General features: G+C 51.1%; 1 long non-coding RNA gene across 1 annotated transcript; it reads left to right on the top strand.

Moving 5' to 3' along the window:
- The first annotated feature begins 331 nt into the window (after positions 1 to 331).
- On the top strand, positions 332 to 887 carry LOC100905934 (uncharacterized). The gene is made up of 2 exons (XR_145576.2): positions 332 to 365; positions 600 to 887. It is a non-coding gene; the product is annotated as an uncharacterized LOC100905934 (long non-coding RNA).
- Positions 888 to 17,504: the final 16,617 nt, after the last annotated feature.

Below are 17,504 nucleotides of genomic sequence, written 5' to 3'. Positions count from 1 at the left end.
GGGGAAATTTCGCTGGCGAGGCTCGAGAAAATGTTCCTCCCGCGGCAGAACCCCGACAGCAACAATACCGCCGACGAGAATCTTTGTCAGTTGAGCTCTGAAACCCAAGAACTCAATAGAAGGAGCGGACCGCCGTGTGATTATCAGAAGCGGCGACCTTCGCACTGAGCTTCGATTGTCAACGGTTCTATTCATATTTCATTGTTTTTATCTCAGCCCTTCAGAAAACCAGGCGCGGGGTTCTTTTTTGTGCCGAAACATAATTTCTCAACGCAAAACTCCCACCACTTTCACTTTCCTACAACTGGCTTTAAAAGCCCTGGAGCGGTCAGCTTGCGTCAATCGCACCAATCATGCTCGCCAAGGTAAGTTTCCAAGCACGCGTACGAAATCCGCCATTCCCCCACAGAAAATGATTTCAAGTGCCTTGATTCGCTAGAACTCGATATATCGAAAGAATTGGTGTTCAGAAGCTCCCCGTCGCATGTCCTCGATCGAGCTCTTCCGCGATCGATCACGGCATCGACTCAGGAATTGCACGACGAGTTCTTCGTTGACATTCGTTAAGTTATGCCTAACGTTGAGTTTTATCTTCACAGATCTTTGTCCTCTTCGCTCTCGTCGCGGCGGCCTTGGCTGGACACGGCCACGTACTGCGGAGTGACCACGGTGTCCAATACCAATACGACAACCAGAAAACCGGTCACGGCTGGGCCTACCCGTCTCACTTCATCGTGCCGTCTGGTTCCTACAAGTTCGTTGGTGGATACGGCGGCGGCCACTACGGTGGATACGGCGGACTTTACTAAACGCTAGCTAACGAAAGGATCGGAGGAAGCCGCAACTGATCAGCTGGTGGCTTCAAGTAAATAAATTCTGTACATGTATAGCGCGTCTCTTGAGACCGTAGAACTGATTCGTGTAATTAGAAAGTGCGGGCGATGGGGGCGACGAGACCGATGAGGTGATGAGTGGAAGACTGACGTATCCTGCTTTTCACGCCGACTCGGCATGACAAGTGAGATCGGCTCGAAGCGACCGGATATTCGCTGGTGCGGCGGATATCGGTCGCATGGTTGTTGCTGAGCTCCGGTATAACACAGCGTATTTCCGTCCGGAGTTGTCGACACTCCGATGAGCTGCATAAGCTCCGCGACTGTGATGATGGCCAATTTCGGTGTCACTCATACCACCGCTCATCGGCTAACGAGGCCCCTCCCGGAGGCTCTGCAATCACACTTAGCCAACAGCTTATAGTAAATGGATTACAGACACACATGATGCACTCAGACCCAGATACACACACACATTCTGAACGTTGGTGACGTTATGGATCATCGACAAAATCTGCGCATCGTTGTTGGTTTCGTTTTTTTTCTCTTCGCTATGCTGATCATTTCCTTGAGTCCGCGTTACGTTCGTTGCTCATGCCGATATGTCATACGGATGATGGATTCGCCTCCATTCCCGCGGCAGCGAACTTCAATCCGCGGGACTTCCATTGACTGTGAACACTGATTCGGAATTCCTTTCGTAACTCGCTCAGACGCCAGAACCCAGACCTACTGAGAATCCTCGCTCAATCTCGGACGCGAGATGAGCATTTCGTTTCCGCACGCTTCCTCCATGGACTCACCTGAGTCATGGACAATGCGATAGGACCATCCCAGGCAGTCGGTTCCAGCATTAATTTCACCGTCTCGGCCGACTCAGTGAATAATGAATATTGTATCTTATTGCATCGAGGGGGACTGTTCGTACATACATGGTTTGTACGAAGCTCTCCGGCAAGTTAATCACCGAGAAATTCCATTCGACTCGACTTCGCAGACGATACCTTTCTCCGATACTTCTTCGTACGTATCGTGTCAACTAATGGCAGTTCGCAAACCGAGTCAAGATGAGATAGACGATAGGTGTGTGCTCGAGCAAAAAGTTACTGTCGTCCCTGTGGACAATGTGTGAGAGTCTGGCGTTAATTTTCGCGCGATGAAGAATGGTTTCAGAAGCTTATGGCTACGGTAATTCTCATGAAATGCCGATTACGCGTCTTGTTTGCTGGCGCGGTCCCTTCCTAGCATCGCCCTTCGGTGTGAATTTGACGACGAGAGTCCACGACGATCGGTATCAGAGCAAATAAATAGCCAGTCCTACAATGGGACCACTCCCCCCTACCGTCGTGATTGCTGCATCATTCTCCATGAGAATTTTCAAAGCTCTGACTCGATTGGACAAGCGCAACGATGGGAGCCCAGTTCCCTGTCGCAGAATTCTCGATCAGATTTATTAATGCGACCGAATAGACGTGCCTTGTCAGTGACAGACCAATCTATCGAGTGTGAGTTCGGCTCGAACAGATGTAAAATTGAGATCTTTCTCCTCATAACGACCGGAAGGTCTGGTGAGCCGTGCGCTTTGAGATATGTATTTATCGAGGAGCTCACCGAATTCCGTTCCTCTCGCTTGTTATGAGCCGCTCCCACCAACTCTCGAGATTCCCCATCATTGAATCTACCTATTGTTAGTTCCGAATTTTTCCCCCGCAGACTGCTCTGACCCCGGATCTTCCACGGCTGGAAACTCGAGATCAGGATCATGAAGCTCGAAGGTGCTGTAGTCGTTGCGTGGTGTTTCCTCGGGATTTCCGCGAGAGGTATGTAGTGACGAATATCGTATTTCATTTGGTTCCTCGCGGTCCTGTGAGTCCTTCCATTATGATGTCCTTTGTTCCCCCAGTCAATGCTGCCTCAATGTCATCGAGCGTGTCCTTCGTCTCCAGCGGAACCCATTCTGTGAAGCCCCCCCAGCCGGTTCCACTACCGCTTCCAAATCCGGCTCCGGTTCCGGTCCAGACTCCAGTTCCAGTCCAGACTCCAGTTCCAGTCTCTCCGGTCTCCCCTTTGCTCGTGATATTCACACGAATCTACTCGCTCGTCATGGCGTACCTCAACACAGTATTCAACCTCCTAGGGCTGCCTCTGCTGGCTTCCTCTTCGACGACTACATCTTCAGTAGCGGGAATGGCGAGCCTCGCTTCAGTTTCCCAAGCATTTCTGAGAAGCATGCTAGGCTCTCTTAGACCGGCCCCGACGACGACTCTCTCGGGAACCACTCTATACCCAATCCAATCTCAACAGACCCAAGCAGTGTCGAGTCTGGGTTCGCCGATAGTGAATTCTGCGACTTCAACTTTGTCGAATCCGTTTTCGACAAGTACATCCCGATTGGGCGGAGTTGTGGATGTATCCTCTGTCGGCACCTCCAGCAGCGGCGTGCTGCAAGTGATGTTTTTCAATTGGATCAGGAATTTCTTTGAAATCCTCAGAGAATTATTGAGGTTCTGGTTTGCCACGTTCGTCCCGTAATCAGCTATTTGCGAGTCTCCGATCGGTGTAGTATCTGGACTGTAGGACTATGGGAATCATTCGAACAGACAGGCGAATCCTATCTCGGTGTCAGAGGAACCGTTGGTGGTTTCCAGCGTAGTTCGTGGAGAGTCTCGGCCGAGATGCCACTAGGCGACGGATGCTCTGCAGAAGTTATGAGCTGAGGGATCAGCCTTCTAGAGATCACCTCGCTCGTCCAGAATCTAAAGAAAGTTTTCTGAATGATGTTTCTTGAGATGAAGAAAGTAAAGCGAGCAATGGATTCCTCAAGCGTTCGATTTATTTGTTTTCAATCAGGAGCTCGTATCGAGACGTATGGCTGCTTTCCTCAACCAGCTCTTTTCAGCCTAACGAGATACTCGATCGTCGTTCCGCGCATCCTCTGCAAGGTTTCTGCAACCACAAACAAGGATATCATCGGGTTTTTCAGTGATGGTATCGCGGCGGATCGATCGACGAAGGCCATCTCACGAGGTGCACTTGCCTTTGACGCTGGTCAGATACCAGCTGAACGATGTGTCTGCCATCTGGTCCAGCATTCTTTGTATAGAGTTCGGCGGGGGGGTAGGAGTCGATGTGGTTTGCGCTTTTGCGCCACCCCTGAATCCTCCGAGGAACGGGACCTCGAAACCTTCAGGAACGAATCGATGGAAATTATGAAAATTCGACAGGCTCACTCCCGTCCTCTAATCATTGGAACCCACGGAGAGAGCAAACCACGCGGCAGCTCGTCCCCGACAACTATTTCTTGGAAACTTCCCACAGCACCTTCAATTCCGTCGAAGCTGAGTTACAGAAACCCACCTGAGGGGTTCCCATAACCCGAATCGGCCGGTTGAGGATCAAGTGTAAAATCTTGGCGCTCGTCGGGTCTTTCGGTGTTGTATTCATCGTCTGAAATCGTTCCACCACTCTAAGCGCCTGAATAATTAACCCAAGGACAATGTCGGCCCAGGTGCCCGGGAGTCAGTGGAAGCCCAGAAATGATCGTGCCCAGCGATTCCAGATGGTTCGAGTACCTAAGGATTAGAGCCGGATAAACTTTTCGAGAATGCAACCGGGCTTAGCCGCTTAGAGTCAGCCGCGGCGCCTTCTGTTCGGTTCAAATCGAGTCCCCACCCCACGAAGTTCTCTGATGGGACAAAGTTTTATTTTTATTCTCAGAAAGAGAGCAGTCATCTTCCGCGGATTCCATAACGACTCGATCACGGTCTTCCTGTTTCGATCATCCGGTCAATGATGGCGCTGAGCAGATCAGCGTTCTTTTCAATCAAAACTGAAATTCGGTTCCCCCGTTCGGGGAGAGATTCGTGAAACGATGTTTGCGCCTTAGGCTCACGCTTGATTTTCTCTGTGAGGTGTCCCTGAACCTAAAGATAAGGCCTACGCAGCGACTATGCTCCGGACAATCCGGTTGGGCTCACCTTTGAGACCGTCGAGAACAGTGTTAACGCGCATATCGTTGATGCCTTGCTGCATCCGACCGACGGGACTGAAGGGAGTCGTGCTCGCTCGATCGGAAAGGTCTCCAGTGATTTTGCCCGCCGCATCTTCTGCTGGCCGCGTCAGGCCGCCCATACTTTGTTTCAACGTGTCGAAGCCGCTTGACAAACTTCTCTCCATATTACCAGCATTATCTAGCGGCTTTTCGAATACGTTCCTGATGCCGGGCAGCTCCCCGTTGGCGTCCTGGAATAGCAGGAGGCCTGCGTCCCAAAAGCATGGAAGTTTTCAGTATCGATGCTCGATCAGAACGAGGAATGTTCGTTGCTAAATCTTCATCTGACGGTCCCTCCGGATGGAAACAGCCGGCCAGAAACTCGGCGGAGCTGTCCGATTCGATGGAGCTTTGACGTACTCACAAATTGAAGCGATCCAGAGAGCGAGTCTCGCGGGAACGCGCCCCATGTCAGCACCCCTGTCTCTCCGCGAGAGACTCGCTGCAAAGAAGCAACATTGTTTGGTTACTACAGTAAGTATAATATGATTCTCCCCCTTCAGCGGAGACACGGCCGCATCATGAGGACTTATTCGGCTTAAGGTGGGGCACATGATCATGTCCGCTGCTCAATCAAGAAGTATAAGGCTTGGATCCGTATCCTGTGGTGTTGTCCCTCTGAATGAGAATCAGTACGATGCGGAATCTAGTGATCCTCTGAGTCGGTGAACTTCCTCTTGGCGCTTTCCATCCCCCCTCCTCTCTTGCCCGTTTGAACCCCCGGAGCCAAAGAAGACGATTTCGTATCAGGCGCCGAGAGATGGACGTTCGAAATGAATCTGGAGCCGTCCCTGTCCGAATCAAACGAACATCTTAATCTGAGCAATCGAAGAAGAACATTGCAAGAAATGACCGAGATCTTTTCTCATCGGCGCTGCTAATTGCTCCCTCGTCTCGCCTCGGGTCGTGCGCCATATCGATCATCACAGACCGCAAATCGTGAGTCACGCGCCGCTAATCGGTCCCTACCACTTTCATGCTACCGTTTGCCTCGTCGCCGTCAGACCGGCTCTTTGTTGAGCGTACCCCGGACAAAAATCCCATGGAACGCATCAAATCAAATACTTTTCAATCATTTCAGATGAGTAAACAAAACTCGGGGCCACGCCGACAACAGCTTGAGGCCCGCGGGATGGAGCGCAATGATCATCGCGGCCCTGGGACCTCGGTCTTGCATTCCTTCCCACGACGCGACGTTCCTTTCAAGCAAAGCTCGATCCGCTATGTAAGGAATTCTACAGCGTCTCCCATTGGTAGTGATGAGATTGGTGAGCCAACTCATTTCGTGGCTCCATTAGAAAGCGTATTATTCGTTTCAAACGACGAACTACAAATAAATTGCTCTGACAGTTATTACTCGGACGATGAAGAAGCGAGCCAATTCGTCGGGGAATTCTTCTTTCGGCAGTGCCACCCGAGACACAGTTCAAGATTGCCAAAGGCGAGTCCCGATTCGCCTCCTCACTCCTCAGTCAGGACGCCGGACCGGAAGAGATTTGGAAAATTAGCAATCAGAGTCATTTCACGAACGCCATTCTTGTCCACCCGATGCTCGATGCCAGAATCGCTCGTCGTCCAGTTGACCTCACGAAGTCTGCCTGATCCGTGAGGATTCCGGTCTGGTAGGACTTCAACTAGGTGTATCCGGGGCGAGATCGAGTGAAATTTTCTCGGAATGCATGATTCGAGATCTGCTGAAATATAAGGAGTCCTCTCCACTTTTAACGCATCCTAAATATGTATCGCCTTGAATTATTATCTGCAAATGGATCTCGTCGCTGGATGTGATATAGATCGGAGCTAATCGAGTCTCTGACTTCATGTAAGGGGATACAGTATGAGCGTCAGGGATGAAAATCGAAGAAAAAACGATGGAGTCCCAACGGCGTTCACATACGCGGCTCGATGCTCACATAGTTTCCCGCTCTTCCTCACCCACTCGTCAATCACTGATTCCTAATACAGTGTGTGTGCTGATTCATCATTCATCGCTGATGAATAAGCGATCGATGAGTGAAGAAGTGAATGAATAGAAGATCAATGGAAGGAATCCGGTAGCTCGCAGCTGTGAGCACGGGGAGATTGACGCGAAGTGCGGAATTTTTGCTCTTCGTCCATCTTCGTAGCTCAGAGAGCCAGAGATCCGTCAGACGTGTGATGTTTTCATCACTAATCCCATCGACGTGATGTGATTGGGTCCCAATATTCTTCTGTGATCAGCAATGTTTCATTGAGGTGTGGCTTCGGTCCTCTTTTCGGCTTCGGTCGCGCCATCGGTCGGTCGGACTCGGCGCTCGCATGCTCGCTCGTTTAGTCGCTTCGGCCGGGGAGTCCTCTCGCCTTGACTTGGACGCTGGTTGACCGGCTACCGACTTACTTTATTAACGCTCTCGATCTACCGTGGTGGCCGGGCATCCAGTATACCAGATCCGCGGAGAAATCAACCGTATGAACCCGAATTCGCCTCGCTTCGTATCTATCCACAGGAAGCACAATGAGTTTTCCGCCAGAGACATTGCGCTTGGCGCTCCAATCTTCGACGAGCCATACCTTCTATTGATAAATCTTCGTTCATTGCTCTGTGATTCTCACAATCGACTTCATGTTCGATCTGCTGATGTGCGATACGCTCCCGAAATTTCGAAATTGAAAGAAACGGAGCGCTCCTCCAAGACGCCGGAACTGCCAACATACGGAAGCTCCGTGGTCCGATGTGGATGTGGTGTATTCCTCCCCATGTGGGGGAGGCTATTCTTGCCGGGGACCGCGGATCATAATGAGGGAGTTTCAGGAGAGCCTTACGTCGGAAATCTCCGAGCCCTTAGCTCCAACATGCGGACATTCCCTCCGTACAGGTATAAATCTGTCCGGTGGAGTGTTGATATCAATTACGGTGAAACGCATTCTCGTTTTTTCGCCTGACCGTTCATCTCTCGGTGCTACAAGTTATTACGGCGTCGATTCATCAAAGGGCATTCTTGAGAGTGTTACGACCATTTTAATTACATCAACCCACATCAAGCTACCGTAGAGAGCCGTAGGCCCCAATGAAGTTAATGGTGCGGTTTCTCGGCGGTACCTGACCGTTGCAGCATTCAGCCAAACCTTGACATCTACGAGTCTCGTCAACTAACGACAGTGTTCGTGACTCCGATACGGACCTTTGGAACGGTTCGGATAGAGTTTTCGGACGTTGAGCACCATTTGGATATGGGTGGCTTCCAAGCAAAGAGGGACCCAGAACCCAATCAAGGCTTGGCCAGGGGCCGATTCTAGGGGCGAACCTTGGCGACCGGATATGCTTCGCCCCGGAACTAAACAAGCAAGTTCCCATCGGAATTCACCTTGGCGTCGTGGGCTGTAATAATTTAGGGGAGCGTAGTCCAACGAAGGAACGGCTGTTCTCGATCCCTTAATCCGAGCTCGTCGAAGGAACGTCATGGCCTAAGGAGAGTGCGTCTCGAGAGAAGCTGTTCCGGAGTTCGCCTGCGGAGGCGGGGATGAGACGCCAGTGTGCTTGCACGCACCCCACACCGTGACTTCGTTCATAACGTTCGACCGTGGGCCTCCTCGGAAGATCGATTCATAGTTCGTGCCCCGAGCCTGGGTCAGTGGTGCTGCAACCCTGGCGGAGATTCCCGAAACTACGTGTTCTCGGTGAGCACTCGCGACGTCGAACTCGGATCTAGCTTCGCGGACCAGTTCCTTATGGGGCAGGACTCCAATCCCGCAGGTCTGCTGGGCTCTGCGCTAGGAAATCGTCTGCGGACCCGATGCGCTCATCGCCCTGGCGATGTTTTGAAAATTTGACAGCGATGAACTCCCGATCGTGAAGCTGGTCTGAGTTTGGAGGAAAACGCACGAAAGTGCCATAATGCGATCAGATGAACTTGCGAAGATATATTGTGAGAACGGCACAGATCTCGTCGCAAGGCGCCTTCGAAAGCGATAGCCATCTTTCTTCCTCTGTTGATCGCTCGTTGCTGCTCGATGGATGTCGTTCGACCGAATGGACGACAGCGGAGTTCGATCAAAATTTGTTGTCTCAAGGACTGTTTGCCCAATCATCGTTTACCCGACAATTACCAGCGAGAATTTTAATCGCAGCTTCCCAACTTACTTTTTCACTAAACCTTTCCCGGTTCCGCTGAGGAAAGTGGATCGGTCGCGGCGAACCGGAATACGATCTTGCTGCACCGAGAGCTGCTCTGCGCAATTTGCGTGATCTCTAATTGTCTGACGTGCGTAGTGAGTGTGCGCACGCCCTCGGAGAGCTCTCGAAGGTCGACGGACAGATATCCCGACTTGGCGGGATTCGCTGCACCTTTTCTTGAGAGGATAATTCGGTGGCGTCGAGACGTCGCTTTGGTGGCGAGAATCAAGTATTCTCTGAATGACTGACCCGATCCCTGGAAGATATGCCCACGGGATCCCACTAAGTTGAAGCATGTTCGAGGAAGATAATCCATCGAGTGCTCGGAAGCTCGACGCGCAGGAGAGGATCATTTCTGAGGTGTACCGAATAAGTCAGTCGATAGTTACGCCTGACGGAGGAATTGCTGTAATTCCGTCTACGTCTCTCTGGTGGTGATATCGGTTCCGTGCATCAGAGGATATATTGTATGCCCCATGCATTACGAAACGAATTATTATAGACACACACATGCGTATAAGGTCCGATGTACCTCGTGTACCGTAAACTGATATATCGCTCGTCGCCGCTCTCTTGGGAGCCCGCCTCGAACGACAGCGAGAATCGTCCATTCTGAGACAGAGACGCATCGTATCAATGGATTTGAGAAGTTTTCAGTGGGCGAAACGAACGGAACTGATGAGAATGAGGAAAGCATGACCGATCGTATTCGAGACCGGACAAACTCAATCGATTCTCCGAACGGTCCGAAGCGACATGGCGGAGAAAGTATTTTTCGCCGGAGAGGAGGAGAAAAAAAACACCGGAGACCCTCTTCTCCACGCGGCCGTTCATGACAGATTGGATTCACGCCGACACGCAACGGTGTCTTCAAGCATCTCTATGAAGAACGATCTGACTTATTCCTGCGAGCATTCATCTTCCTCGAAGGATGAAACTCGACCGGTCATGGAGCGGATGGCGGAATACGGAAATCTCCTACTTCCGAATTCACCCGATATCCACTCGATGAAGGTTGACCAGAGAGAGACTTTCGCCTCTCACTAACAGCGAACTCGCTGCTCTCGGATACCTTCGAAAATGTCGATGGCAAGGGGTTGAACGCACGATCTGCGTAGCTCCATCAAGTCGGAGATGACTTCGTAAATTAGCGGATCGCGTTGTCGCGCCGCATTGCTTCCGTCGCCGCCGTGGTTGGCGTTGCCGCCGCCGTAAATGTCGTTCAAGAGACAACCCCAGCCCCGCCCAACTCTTAAACGTCGCGTCCCTTCGCTTGGTCACTCGGCCGGTCGCAGACTCCCGGACGCCGCGGGTGACAACATGGCTTCTGGTGGCGCTGCCAGAAACATGTCGAGATCTATTAATCAGGGGAGACACTTAACTATGGCGGGAGACATCGGAGAGCGACGAAATCGACACGGCTGTCTGATCGTTCTACTCCGATAGCAGGAGAAGTAGCTTCCCGGCGTTCATTGAGCCGCGGAAAGTGGAAAGAGCAGTTAATCACGGGCAAGTGTTCCCCCCTCCCAGGTTTCCCCGATCGTCTGCTAGGGAAAAGGTCCGAAGTGGCTCCATGTTTTCTAGGAGCTGCGAGAGACAGGCGAAGTCTCTCTCGAGCATCGAAAGTCTCAAATCTTCGGAGCTCTACGCAGAATCGAATAACCGCCTCTCGATGAGGCATCGAAGAAAACCACCGCGATCCGGACATGTCGAAGCCTGAGTCCTCCGAGCGAGATTAACGCTAATGCCATCATCGCGACGAGCCGCGTCGTCTTTTCTCGTGCTTTTTTTTCATAAAATTAAATAGCTTAGTAATTTATCGGTTTTCATCACACGATCAAGGTGTCGAGTGCTTGCTTGCTCGACGAAGGCCTGGCTGCCTCTCTCTCTTGTTTAAAAGATGTTCTACCGAACACATCACGTCGGCGCATCACGTTTACGGCAGCGATTTTCGATCACGGTCGCGCGAACAATGAGCAGCTACCGTGCTCAAAATCTGATGTAGATATCATCAGGTCGCACTCTGGAGTGATTGGCAAATTTTTGGGTAGGGTTTTCGAGTGGTTCTTGTGCTTTTCCCGTTTTGGAGAGAAGCAGCAAAGCACCGACAAAGACGGTCCCCAACTTAATATTTCTAAAGTACGAAAAGGTGTCGAAAGCGATTCGGCCCATTGATAATAATCGACGAGAGTGAGCGAGCAGCTCACCCTAAACGGATGTCCAGGCTCATGGATGGCTCATCAGCTCGAATGGAAGCTTTCGGGGGAGAATTTCTTTTCTTAGCGCGCTTCCCGATGCTGAATAGGTTGTGGTTCCACGGGAAGGCCGCGGATTCCAAGAACTTATGAGTCACGTTCGCAGTCCTAACCATTGACGCTCGTCGCATCCATCCGCAAGGAGTAGTCTGCTGGACGATTCGGTAGCGCTTCTGTGAGCATGAGGGGCTTCTCAGTGGTCACAATATTCGCCAGCACTTATTTTCGAGCTGATCGCTGTCTAAATCGACACCTACGGTGTTAACAAGGCCAGGGAGGATAGGAGCAAAAAGAACATCCCGATCCATTAATTCCGGTGCGTAGGGCATAGGATGAGAAGTTCTCGTTGGGGGGTCACACATCTACCCGTAAGGTAGTCGCGTCCGTGAGCGATGTTTTGTCTACGAATTTTCTCAAAGGTCCGCAGAGCGGACGTCGATTCGTATCCGGCCTGATATCGTCAGCATGGGAATCGCAAAAGGTAGACTCTCCGAGACAGTATCCTTATAGACTCTCCACCATCGAGTAAAGACCGACCGTCCCCTTCGCCCTGTATCCCTTAGAGAACTTCTGCAGTCGCCACTACTCCACCTGTGACTTGGGGCAGTGGTCCGGTGATTTGTAATTGAAAACATTATCACTGCAAAACGAATCGTTATCGGTAGCAGTTGAGTGCGGCTACGACGACGTCCCGTTCATTATTTCTACGAGCGTAGCTTCTGCTCGAGCTGGTGTAACGGATCGCGATTCGGACGGTCGGTGTCAGCGCGAATGAACGAGAGCATGTGTCTAGCCATGCGGAGTGTTCTTTTTTTCGATCAATTCGATTCCGATCCCCAGTCTCCGAATTTCTACGAGCTGTCCGAATTAACAGGAGAGAGGCCGCTTAGTCAGAGCGAAAAACGCTTATTGAAAACATTCCTATCTTCACTCTTGCTCGCTCAGGACTAGATCAATCTCACGGGGAGCCTTCCTCCTGCTTTCGTTGGCTCTACTTGACTTCTTCTGTTCATGCACAGAATGCTCTTCCTTGATCGCCATGAATCCAGTCATACGCGGAATTAGACTCTATAATCTGAACTCTTGTCGAAGGCAGGATGTGTTTTGTGAATGCAATAAGAGTGCCTCGTTCGACCGGATCAGAATGGTTCCAGAGATCAAGAACTGAGAATCTCATGATCGACTGCAATCGACCCCCCGGCCAAACGCCATTAGTCCATGATCTCTGAGAGCAAATATTTAGCCGGACTCTCGCCGCGGCCTGCGTCGGCGCTCTGTCGGAACGCCGCGCCGTTTGCCCCGGTAAAATGTGAGCACCCATTCGGTGCGCTGTTCAATTTGTTTATTGAACACAGCATGGAACGAGATCTTAGGACACGGGCCTTTCAGTTGCCTTTCGGGTGGAGGCGGATAAGCTCCGCGGGGGGGTCTGTGGGCACCGAACGAAAAACTGAAGTCTTGCCGGTTGTCTCATCGTGGACATCACTCTCTTGGGTGTGTGGGGACGTTTAGGCAGCGATCGCTCACTCCGAGTATAGGGTGGTACCCCAAGTCGAGCATCGCATAACATCAGCAGCTCCAGGACGACGGATCCAATGAAGGCTGAGCCCGGAACTGCAGCTAACGCCCTCGCTCTTGCTCGTGGTCACCGAAAACGAGACGTGCGTCATATTCGAATGTCCGAATTTTGAGCAGTACATTTCCGTCTCATCGGCTATCGGTCGGAGGCATCTGGACAGCTGAGACTCGTGATCGTCAGCAATGTCGTTTCGCTATCATCCGAAGTTTTGTCGTTCCGCTCACGGAATGCAAATCGAATAAAAAGGCGTCTATGACGAGGGAGCGAGCTGACACTTGTATGCTGAGACAAATCTACGAAGCTTGATCTAATCAGAGGCTCGAGAACACCGGTTGGTGAGAACAAAGGCAAGGCAAGAGATCCCTGATGGGATTACACTGATCTGTTGTCGACGGGAACGACTTCTGGATGTACTCGGTGACGTCGGTCACTCAATTACCGACTGACGTCAACGAGGATTCGAGCGGCTTCTCGACGAGTTTAAATAAAAGCCGGGTCCGCTATGATGGCTTGTCGTCTTCTCTCGAGATGCGATCTTGAGGAAGAAACCGAAGCAGATCGGTGTTGCGACAACGTTGGCATTTTAATAGTTGTCTGGCTGTGTATGTGTGTGAAGACGCGTGCCTGTCAACGGAGCAGAGATAATTTATTAAATTTTCAGATAACTCCACGAACCTTCAACACGGCGTTTGATTATCGGAGAAGGACACCACATACTCCGATGTGGTCTGGGGGCTACGCCTATTCGGGAGAGCTTCTTGCTCACCGGGCTTTTCGAGCGAAATTGTCAACCAAGTCTGAATTCCCCCGTTCCCTGCCTCTAGCTACGGAGGCAGACCCACGCTGATGAATTCTGAACCATTTTCTGAATCAAATTGGCTTATCGAGTCACACTCGACTCAACTCTAGCCTGGAAAGCGATTCCACCGACAGTAGGCCGACGGGAATTCCCCGGTAGATTCTAGCGGCCATTTGCAGGGAAGAAAGACTCATCCTACCGGAATGAACAGACGGAGCGAAAATGGCGAGATCGCTGAGCTTAAGAATGAAAATCGAAAATAATATATTGATTCTCCGATCGAGCGCCAGCATCATAAGCCATCTATTTAGTTAAAATTGAATTTGGCGGCACAACAAGCATTTCACCGAAAACAAGCAAGAGCAGTCTCCAGCAGTCAAGAATGTAATAAATTTCTCCAAATTCACTTATTTGCTTCGCGAGCTCCAAGCCGACGATCATCGAGCCTGTCCGTCATTCCGTTCATCGCTGGCCTACGAGATCCACTCGGAGTCGGGCAGCTTAGCCTCCCATGGTGAGTTTCGCTCTACGAACATTAAGTGTCAAAAACACTCAATGCTCAGAGCTGTCGGTGATTTTTCGCACCTTGTTGTCGATCCGATTCCTCTTCTCTTCTCCCGCATGATCTGGTCCCGGCGGCTGATGTCAGTCAGACTCAAAACATTTATACTAAGCAAGCCGGCCAACCCGCTGACAGTCTATTGATACACACGAGTGTTCGCCAAGGTCCATGCCGGCTTAAGTGAATTTAATCGATGAGAGCTTGAGGAAAAGTGTTTCTACAAATCGAAGTTTCGTGAGCAATCGCTTCAGAGAATTCGATGCGTAAAGCTCACAACGCTCATTGAGTCGATGGAGAGATAGTGAGAGCTCTCGCGCCAATACCTCGAGAGGAATTCTCTCTGTAGTCAGTAACCCTCCCTTACCTTTCGGGTAAATATTCTACCACGATTCGAGCTCTCTGGCGATAGGTTCGATCGCATTCGGGATGTGGATCAGCTCCCGCTTTCCGTACGTCCCAGCTCCATGCCGGAAATCTGCAACCGCTGCGTGAGCGGTCTATCGAATGATCGGAGGCAGTCTCAATGACTGCGAATATTCTCCGGTCTCTAGATGACACAAGTTCGAGTTAGGTCAAGATGACCGGCGCGCATGAGGCTTCCGACGTAAATTCTGTCGCTCATTTTTCTCTCATATTCGCAGCTATGGCGCTTATCGGAGGATCACAGCCGCGGCGATCAAGCCGCTCGCTAGTGGCAGATAATTCGATTTAATGTGCTTTTGGGTTCCATCCTCCCCCACTCCCCACTCTGGTTGCCGATCGGCCGCTCGGTCGGTGCGACCAGCGGACAGGCGGGCGTTGTTGTAACATCTGATACAATTTCTCTTCAGCTTCAGTTGTCTTTGATTAATGGAGCTTGGGTTTCCTCCATCGGCACCAATGTGAGCACCAATGTTTTTACTCTTTATGGTTCATCCTATTCGCACAGTCTACTTAGTTACAGCGGCGGCTGCGGTATCGCTGTTGGCCGCGGTGGCGTCGGCGGTGTTGCTTTGAGCAATTCCTTGCCGATGTTAGACGCTCTTTTACGCAGTCGGGACTGAAGCCAGCCAGCCAGCGAGCTGACTACTCATCATCGGCGAAGCGAGTTCGTTTTCCGTAATATCAACCCGCATCGAAGAATGAACTGATTTTCTACGTTTTACGGTGCCGTCCTTAAGCTTCTTTTCGAAGCTTCATCTGCACCGAAAAACAATCCAGAGAATATGCTAGCTCGTAGTTGAGCTTAGCTCAACGGTGGAGTGAGGAGAAGAAAGGAAGACGTCACCCTTACGCTTGGTCATTTCGTTCGTTTCTGGTGAGCACAGCGCATCGAGATTTACGATGAATTTATTCGCAGTGTCAGCCGAAATTGGCAAATTTATCGCACCAAACGCACATGGATTTGCTCAGAGTCACACGAAAAAAAAAGGAGAAGTGTGTCTTCGCGTGCCTTCGTCGCCTGTGGTCCTGGTCGCTATTCGGTCCACTGGGACCATCGATGCGACCGCTGACGGACAAGTGCGCGCGCGCGGCCTCAGCCTATGGAAGGACGCGCTACTCGGGAGGGAGAGCGACACGCTGATAAAGAGACCGACACACTGACAGGCGCACAATGTTGCTTGCCACCTCGATTTTCGCCGATGTGAAACTGATTCGTCGAACTCGAAGAATTTCTCGGCTCGTTGCCCCGTCGTTGTCGTGGCTCAATCAAATCGTAAATCTGTTAGCGACACAGCGGGTTATGGTTAGTTGGGGTTGGTCCACTGGTGGCTGGTCGCGTCTCCGACGTTTTCACATATATCACGGTGTGGAGCCAAAGGACATCTTTTCCCCGAGTGCGAGGCGGCGCTCCCCCCGTACTATGACAACGGTTTTCGGTCAAACCCCCTACGATTTCAGAAATCGAGCCGACATCACTGACTGGGGTTCTATCTGGGCGAGCGATCGCGGAAAATCACAAATCTGCAACTTACTTGGATATCGCGAGATGCAACCGCTCACGAGTAGAAACCCAAAACGAGATTCTCCGCAGGCCGCTCCCACAGATAAGGCTGGACCTAGTGCAATTCAGTCTTTTTACAGCTCAAGTTCCTCAATTAGGGAACATCGCCGACAGCTGCTCTGGAAACGGTCCAATTCGATCAGAACGATTGAATTGGATCCGATCGGCTCAGCAGAGGTTCCAGATTGCGAGTATTTCGAGCATTTCCCGCGATCAGGCACTCGGAGCAGATTACTTTCGGAACTCGGCGTAGGCCTAGAACCCACCTAATGCTTCCGGACCGTGCGGAAGCTCTCCTCAGGTCTGAAACAGATTGGGATTACCTGTGATATTTCAGCAGAGCTTCGCTCCCCGCTGCGGCGGTAAAGATGCGGGCGCATACCTACTTCCGTCGAGACGACCAGTGGGGGCTCGAGAGGGCGCGAATTCTCGAAACTCTTGGGATGGAATTTCAGAGTCCGAAGAGCGGCTGAACGGCTCAACCCCGAGTTTTCGGATAGAAGAGTGAGTTGGTGAAGAACGAGTCGGATTGAATGAAGAGGGCCGGATCGATCTGGGAATCGATGCCGAATTCCAGCCGGATCGCTGAGTGGGAATTAGGGCTTTAATTATACTATGTTCTATCGATGTTCGCACTTCTTTGATTAAATGAACTGGGTGTTCTTTTCCCCGGTTCCCCGAAAGGAGGTCCAGGGGCCATTGGGGAGTCCCAGCTGCCGTTCTCAGGGATCCTGAAGGTCGGTGAATATAAATGCTGTCATGGTCCTCTGGGAAAATGTATTCGACATTGCTTTCGAAAATATCGACTAGCCATACTGCGTCAGAACCTCTTACTGTACTCAGGGCGCTTCTTCAAGGAAAAAGTGAAAATGTTCGGAAAATATCCTTTGTGTGGCGATGCCACCGACCAGTACTCTTCAGATGACATCCTAAATGGGTCCCGAATCCCGAGCATATTCGAGTACTTCTGAGGGGTCCCGCGCTTAGAAGAAATCGGGAATCGCTGGTCTATTCGATCGCTTTCCCGGAAGAGAGGGCTCAATTACTGGTCGTAATCAGTCAGGTCGTGTCGCAAAGAGACCGGATCAATTATCTGGCGAAATCTCCATCAGCTGTTTTCGATACAATGTTACCCTGACCGCAACGAGGAATCCAATCCCAGTCGGAGTGACTACAGCGCCATAAGACGAGCCACCCTCAAGTTGATCTTATCGACATCGACGCGTTTGCTATTTGTTATTCTCGTTGGCTGATCTCTTCTGGTGTGATGATAACCTGGGTGCGGTTT

Source organism: Galendromus occidentalis, unplaced genomic scaffold (genome assembly GCF_000255335.2).
Source record: "Galendromus occidentalis unplaced genomic scaffold, Mocc_1.1 scf7180000077485, whole genome shotgun sequence".
Taxonomy (NCBI): domain Eukaryota; kingdom Metazoa; phylum Arthropoda; class Arachnida; order Mesostigmata; family Phytoseiidae; genus Galendromus; species Galendromus occidentalis.
Note: the sequence above shows the minus strand (reverse complement) of the source record. Positions and strands in the feature narration are given on the sequence as shown.